The sequence below is a fragment of the Podarcis filfolensis genome (genome assembly GCF_964270895.1).
Source record: "Podarcis filfolensis genome assembly, chromosome: 12".
NCBI classification, from domain to species: domain Eukaryota; kingdom Metazoa; phylum Chordata; class Lepidosauria; order Squamata; family Lacertidae; genus Podarcis; species Podarcis filfolensis.
This window is the reverse complement of record NC_139614.1, coordinates 24,241,012-24,249,424: the sequence shown is the minus strand read 5'-3', so window position 1 is coordinate 24,249,424 and position 8,413 is coordinate 24,241,012.

Below are 8,413 nucleotides of genomic sequence, written 5' to 3'. Positions count from 1 at the left end.
GAAGCCCAGTGGAACATCTTCTTGATGACTGTTAAGGGATGATCCTGATGGAGCTGGTGTCTCAGCAGAGTGGATGGAGATCCTATCATCTCAGATATCTCTCCTCCAGACAAACAGTATTTTGAGAGGGTTTTTTGTAATAATAATAATAATAATAATAATAATAATAATAATAATAATAATATTTATACCCCGCCCATCTGGCTGAGTTTCCCCAGCCACTCTGGGCGGCTCCCAGTCAAGTGTTAAAAACAGTACAGCGTTAAATATTAAAAACGTCCCTGAACAGGGCTGCCTTCAGATGTCTTTTAAAGATAGGATAGCTGCTTATTTCCTTCACATCTGAAGGGAAGGTGTTCCACAGGGTGGGCGCCACTACCGAGAAGGCCCTCTGTCTGGTTCCCTGTAACCTCACTTCTCGCAATGAGGGAACCGCCAGAAGGCCCTCGGCACTCGATCTCAGTGTCCGGGCTGAACGATGGGGGTGGAGACGCTCCTTCAGGTATACAGGACCGAGGCAGTTTAGGGCTTTAAAGGTCAGCACCAACACTTTGAATTGTGCTCGGAAACGTACTGGGAGCCAATGCAGAGCTCTCAGAACCGGTGTTATGTGGTCCCGGCGGCCACTCCCAGTCACCAGTCTAGCTGCCTCATTCTGGATTGTGGACTGATCTGTGCAATATTGTCTCTGTCTTAACGCTCTTCTATTTGAATCAATTTCTGTTAAAACTTTTAATTTTTTCTAAGTTGCCCTCAGTACTGCAATGGAAGAACTGGGTACAAATGGTCTTAACAAGTAAATAAACAAGCAGACTTGGATGTGGAAGCTTCCACAAATGCACACACTGCATAATTCTGACCCACCTTTAGAGCATGGTAAAGGTACCCCTGCCCGTACGGGCCAGTCGTGTCCGACTCTAGGGTTGTGCGCTCATCTCACTTAAGAGGTCGGGGGCCAGCGCTGTCCGCAGACACTTCCGGGTCACGTGGCCAGCATGACGAAGCTGCTCTGGCGAGCCAGCACCAGCGCAGCACACTGAAACGCCGTTTACCTTCCCGCTATAAAGCGGTACCTATTTATCTACTTGCACTTAGGGGTGCTTTCGAACTGCTAGGTGGGCAGGAGCTGGGACCAAAAGACGGGAGCTCACCCCGCCGCGGGGATTCGAACCGCCGACCATACGATTGGCAAGTCCTAGGCACTAAGGTTTTACCCACAGTGCCACCCTTGTCCCTCATAGAGCATGAGGAAAGGCCAAATCTTCAAGCCCAATTTGGTACCCATCCTTTGTGCAAACATTTGATGTTCTGTGTATGCAACCCCAGAGTCGTTTGCGACTGGGCTTAACTGTCAGGGGTCCTTTACCTTTTTTAACTATCCCTGGAAATGCCAGAATTATTTAATTATGTATGATAGATCCCTTCCTACTGACTAAGCTGCAAAACGACTGAATCCAAGCTGGTTACTCTAATCAGCTGCTTAACTGTTCTGCTTTATTTCATGTTGTGTGTGTTCATAAACTAGGTTCTCTGGGACTGCTTTTCATCGGCTCTACGTGGACCACTCACAACAGCTTTTTACTCTTATGTAAACACAACAATCATTCGCAGAACCATAAGCTTTATTTAACCTATTTGCAACTGTATTTTGGCCACACTACAATTTGATTTCCTTTCCCCAATTTCCTTTTCCTATAGGAAGCTGGTTAGATCATTTGTCAGTCTATACCAGAGGTTTTCAACCTTCTTGAGTCCATGGTTCCCTTGACACAACTATAGTGGTACCTCAGGTTAAGTACCTTAATTCGTTCCAGAGGTCTGTTCTTAACCTGAAACTGTTCTTAACCTGAAGCACCACTTTAGCTAATGGGGCCTCCTGCTGCTGCCGCGCGAGCATGATTTCTGTTCTCATTCTGAAGCAAGGTTCTTAACCCAAGGTACTATTTCTGGGTTAGCGGAGTCTGTAACCTGAAGCGTATGTAACCCGAGGTACCACTGTACGTTCTTTCTGAGGCACCCCTGTGGGACTCAGGAGCCCAGTCACGTCACCCCTTGCCTGCAGAGCTGGCAGCCTCTCACCCTTTTTTGAACACTCTGCTTTGTGGAGTATTCCCTCCACTCCTTTCCCCTCCCCTTAGGAGTCCTCTGGGCAGTCGCAGCTGTAGCCCCTGATCTCTGAGCTGCCCCCTTGCCCCCCAAAGAGGTGTCTCCTCACACTGCCCCACAGGGGCCTGGGAAGCACCCCCTGGCCAGCCCCAGAGGCAACACTCACCTGGGGAGCTTGTAGCCAGGCCTGCTGCAACGAACGGCTACACAAGCCTTTGGGAGGCAGACAAGAGTGCATCAGAGAGAGGGAAAGAAAGTGTTGCCTGAAGCACCCCTGACCATCATTCGAGGCACCCCAGTGTGTCACAGCACACTGGTTTAAAACTACTGGTCTAGATCCTTACTATCTCGTTTGACTACCAGCAGCTCCTCGTAACCAGTTGCTATCTCTTCCTTTAAACTAGCGATAGCGGGCATTGAAGCTAGGACCTTGTAAATCCAAAGCCTATATTTTGCCACCCTGCTGTGCTCCCTCCTAATGGTCTCTCGCTATATAGGCAGCCAAATAATTAGCAGCTTCATTTTTTATTTGTTGACTATGCATACTTCCCCACTGCCCTTGCTACAGTGATATTAATTGTTGAATTGCAGGACTAAAAAGGCTTATTGTTCTGTGCAGCTTGTGAGGGGCTGGAAGGCTTCTTGCGTAGGACTTAGAATGAAACCTCCAGATGCATCATCACCTGTGCCAATCATCCACATGTGGCAGTATGCATGCTCACAGTAAACGCATGCTTGGAAAGCCAGGGCCAACCACAGTCCGACGTGACTACAAACTCAAAAAAGGCACATACGTTATCATTGCATCCGATAATCAGCATGTGTCATGGTAGATGCTTTCCCTCCCTGCAAAGTGCTTTCCAAGTAGGAAATGTGTACCATATGACACAGCCTTTCTAGAGATAACAGTGGTTGATAAAGGGCTTGCCTGTACTGAGTTTTATTTACAGGTTGAGTACTGCATGCCCTTTTATAGTTTGCAATTTAAAACTCTGGTGATGTGTATGCACTGAGCTGGTATTCAGATACTGTACAGGTATGAAAAGAATCGTACAATTGGAAGGGATCACAAGGGTCATCTAGCCCAACCCCTTGTAATGCAGGAATGTTTTTGCCCAACATGGGGCTCAAATCCACAAACTTGAGATTAAGTCTCTTGTTCTACTGACTGAGTTGTCTGGGGTGTAAAGTAGGTCTGCAAGGCAAAAAACCCCAAAGACCTGTTTTCAGCTTGCTACCCATTCAAAACTGCTTTGATGTAAATCATGCCAGTGAGATGCTTTAGCTGTCACTTGGGTTGTGGCCAAGAACTATCTGCTTCCTTATTACCACGATGTATTGCTCTGCTCTTTCTCGTGTTGCTGAACTGCCCTTGGCTCTCTGTTGCTCCGGGGCTGCTGCTCCCCTGGAGTGGATCAAAATATGGTTTGTTACTGTAAATTGCTGATATACACTATCAAGGAGCTTAACACGTATGCTACTAGGTGACTCTTGAGTCTCCAGTATACAAGGCTACAAAATGCAAGCAATGGTTTTCTGAAAAGCAGCTTTGTTCATGCGTATCATATAAAGCTAGTATATAAGCTTTATATACCTGTTTAGGGAAGTTTTTAATGTTTGAATTTCTATTCTGTTTTTAATGTTCTGTTGAAAGCCGCCCAGAGTGGCTGGGGAAAGCAAGCCAGATGGGCGGGGTATAAATAATAAATTATTGCTAATTTAATAAACTACCACCACCATCACACGATTCACACAGCTCACAAAAGAGAGAGAAAATAGAACTGTGGAAAGTGTTTAAAATCAAGCCATTCCTCTTTGGAGCCAGCCCCGCTGCCCAACAAATACTCCCGTGTGTTTGGGCACAAGGATTCTGAATAAGATCACAATGTGAACTAAGCATTTCATCTAACAGTGCAGAGGTGGGGTAAATGAAGTTAAATGGCACAGGAAGAATAGGTGCTGTTATGTGAAAAATTCAAGCTAGGTAGCGCCTTTGCTAATCAAGTCATCCAAAAAGCTTATTAAAAAATCAATGACTTAAGCTCAATTGTGTATCCTGAAGCTAATTACATGGAGATCCAGCTGGCATTTTCCTTTTTGAGGTGCGGTGACCAGAACGGCACACATATACAGGTGTTTTCTATAAAAGATCAACATTTTTCATGTACTGGATTTTCCAGCAATAATTGTTAAGAGAAGACAGCAAGACAGGCAAAATAATTGATATAATCAAGGCAGCTGGAGAACTATGGGATAAAATAATGCAATATGTTGGCTAGAAATTGTTCTTATCAACAAGATATGACACATTATTAACTCAAGCATAAGACTGAAGGGTCAACCTTTCAAGGTCACTGGGAGGACAGGTTAAAAGAAACACAACAGACAAAAGAAGAAGAATCACAAAGCAACTTCCATATTTTACAAACACAGAAGTTCATAGATATCTGACGAACTGCAAGTTGGTGTCCCTGTTCTTGAAAATTTGAGAAATTCTGTGTCACATTAAATGGATATAGTGCTGGAATCAGAGTTAGCTTATTGGAAGTACTGAAAACCCTTCTGGGGAGTTCTTAGAAGACTTGATTCTTCTTCTGCCGAAGGACAATCAACTGTTATTTCTATCCCTCTCCTTTTTTCCATCTAACAGAAATACCCCTTTTGCCTGAATTTTCTGCAGCAATGTCCTTGGATTAAGATCAAACAGCACAAACTAACATAGCACTGACAATTGAATTTCAGTTATTCTAAAGGAGGGTTAAACATATTAAACAAAAGTAACCCAAGCAACTCACAATAATAAATAACACATACATTAAAAACAGCATAAAACCCCCCGCAGCAGATCTAAAACTTGGCATGCAAAAGGATCCCAGAAAACCCAATAAACACTGGAGAGCCACTGCTGGTTAATGCATACAATATTAAGTTAGATGGACCAGCGTGCTGACTTGGTATGGCTTCCCATGTTCTTAAGACACACCAGACTTTTCAGTGTAGATTAGCCAGTATTGCTCCTTCTGCATTCAGGAAGCGAGTACCAATTTCAAAGTTGTATTTCAGCTCCATTGATGTACACTTGTTAAGGCAATTACAGGCACCACATGTATAATGTAACTGAGATGTACCCTAGGGTGCTTCGGAGAGCCCTTATCCCTCTCCTTTAACCTGCTCCATAGGGGAATGGCAAATGATGTTTGCCAACACATTACTAGGAAGAAGTACTTTACCCGCTTCCTTGCTGCAGCAGCTAAAGTGCTGACTGTTAAGAAATACTGCCACCTAAGGCTGTGTCTGAGAATAGCAATCTACACTGTAAGCTGCTTATACAGTTAAACATAAACATTTACAGCTCAAAAGGCTTAAACCAGGGTCAGCAAAATTTCAGCAGGGGGCCAGTCCACTGTGCCTCAGACTTTAGGGGGGGGGCGGACTATATATATTTTTTTGGGGGGGGATGAATGAATTCCTATGCCCCACAAATAACCCAGAGATGCATTTTTAATAAAAGGACACATTCTACACATGTAAAAACATGCTGTCCGCGGGCCGGATTGAGAAGGCGATTGGGCCTGATCCGGCTCCAGGCCTTAGTTTGCTTACCCATGGCTTGAACAGTTTTAAAAGTTGTATGAAAAGGCTTCCATAGAACTTGAAAGCCTGTACATGCAGGCACATTTAGCATAGTGATTTGGTTCCAACATCTTTATCAGTTTTTCATCAATACCACTACTTATTTGGATTAATAAAATAGCTGCATCAAGTCTCTGCTCCTACATTCAGCCTCTCTTACAATGCAGGCTTACAGGCTGCTGCCTCTGCCGAAGCAGTAATTTTGTGAAAGGGACGGTTGTGTGTAAAGGGAATGGGAGACAGACACCACACCAAAAGTGATCCAAGTGTAATCCGAATTCCTCAGTACATTTAATGGGACCTGCTAGAATGTGAGCAAGTAGGAGGCGGCTATCAATAGCTAACCAGCAACCACCTCGCAGGGTTTTGAGGATCAAATGGATTGGGGAGCTCCCTGAGGTCGCACAACTGGGTCTGTTGATTTGAAACAGGATTGCATTTGGCGGGTGGGTGGGGGAGAAGAGTTAAAGGCCCCTTCCACCCATGCTGTGCTCTTACTCTGGATCAGAGACCCATGTCTGCAGTTTGATTTTTTAAAAATCCTACATGCTAGGGATGACCACATGACTAGTGCCAGATCTAGTTTGGGCCTTATTGAAGGTTACCAATGCATCCTAAACCAATGTGCCAGTTACAGAAAGGTAGCCGTGTTGGTCTGCCATAGTCAAAACAAAAAAAATTTTTTCTTTCCAGTAGCACCTTAAAGACCAACTAAGTTAGTTCTTGGTATGAGCTTTCGTGTGCATGCACACTTCGTCAGATACACTGAAACAGAAGTTGCCAGATCCTTCTATATAGTGAGAAGGTGGGGAGGGGTATTACTCAGAAGGGTGGTGGGAATGGGTGGTTGGCAGATAGCTGAGATGAGCCTGTTGACGGCTCTTAACGACTGCAATAGGTCTTACAGGAAAAAGCAAGGGGTGAGAAGGTGAAAAATGGCTTTGTCATGTATAATGAGATAAGAATCCAATGTCTTTGTTCAGACCAGGTCTCTCCATGGTTTTAAGTTTGGTAATGAGTTGCAATTCAGCAGCTTCTCTTTCCAGTCTATTTCTGAAATTCCTTTGTAGTAATACAGCTACTTTGAGATCTTGTATAGAATGTCCTGGGAGATTGAAGTGTTCTCCTACTGGTTTCTCTGTCTTGTGATTCTTGATGTCCGATTTATGTCCGTTTATTCTTTGGCGTAAGGTTTGGCCTGTTTGTCCAATATAGAGAGCTGAGGGACACTGTTGGCATTTGATGGCATATACAATGTTAGACGATGAGCAATTAAATAGTCCCGAGATGGTATGTGTGATGTTGTTGGGGCCAGTAATAGTGTTGTCCGGGTGTATGTGGCAGCAAAGTTGGCATCTGGGTTTATTGCAGGCTCTGGTGCCAGTGTCCGTGTTACGTCTGGTTGTAGTATTATTGTGGGTTAGGAGTTGTTTAAGATTGGGTGGCTGTCTGTAGGCAATGAAAGGTCTTCCTCCCAGAGCTTGAGAAAGAGAACTGTCATTGTCCAGGAGAGGTTGTAGATCTCTGATGATGCGTTGTACTGTTTTGACTTGGGAGCTGTATGTGATGACTAGAGGTGTTCTGTTATTTTCTTTTTTGGGTCTGTCTTGCAGCAAGTTCTCTCTGGGTATCTGTCTGGCTCTGTTGATCTGTTGTCTAACTTCATCTGCTGGGTATTTTAGTTCTAAAAAGGTTTGCTGTAGATCTCACCTAAGAGATCTGACTTGTTTATAGCGTTTTTAACCTGTGTCTAGATCCACCCTTAATTTCCCCCCAGTAAGAGTTAGTTTTAACTTCCGTTAACATAGATGTAAAACTGATTCACAATGAGCACCACCACAGATTACTATAAAATGCACAGTATTTTGTAGTAATGAATCTCTTCCTGTAACACATGCATGCATCCACATGGATCCCAAGTAGTTCTGGTGTCAGGACACCTAAATATATTCAACTCCCATGCAAATTACGCCTGAAATAATATTTAGATGACATCGTATGAGTAAGTGTGAAACCACTAGTAATGCATCTTAGGTTCAAAAATGGCAGGATTTAAAAATCCTTCCTATCTATCTAAAATAAAAGTGAAGAAATATAAGAGGACAAGGACATGTAAATTGATTAGTGATGTGAACAAATAAACCCAATGCATGCTTTTTAAGTACCACACAAAAGGAGAGCACTTGGATGAAAAAGAAACTTTAGGAAATAGGAATCTTAACATTATCGCTTTTGGGAAACAAAGTTGCTTAGCATCTTAAATTTATAGTGGCATGAGATTACCCGTTGCAACAGGCTTAACAGCACTACTCTTCCAGAATTCATAAGTTTGCAGTATGACTCCTCTTCAGGAATTCACATTTAACATGCAAAAGAACAAGCGGTAGTGAACTGGGTGAGCCCCAGCTAATGTGTAATTGGTGTTAAGCAGTTTCCGTGTGTATAGGGATGGGAACTCTCATCAATCGGGTCTACCATCCTCAATATGAGAGTACAGCAGCCCCTTTCAGATGAATGACACTCATACATTAGCCAGGCACACTCTGCAGCCAATGCAGTGTAACCGGGGGCGGGCGTAGGGCTTGACAGACTGCTTGCCCCTTGTGAGTTCAAACTAAATGCCTAAAATTGGTGATGATTCTCAATCATTCCAAGTGCCTGTAAATTTCAGATG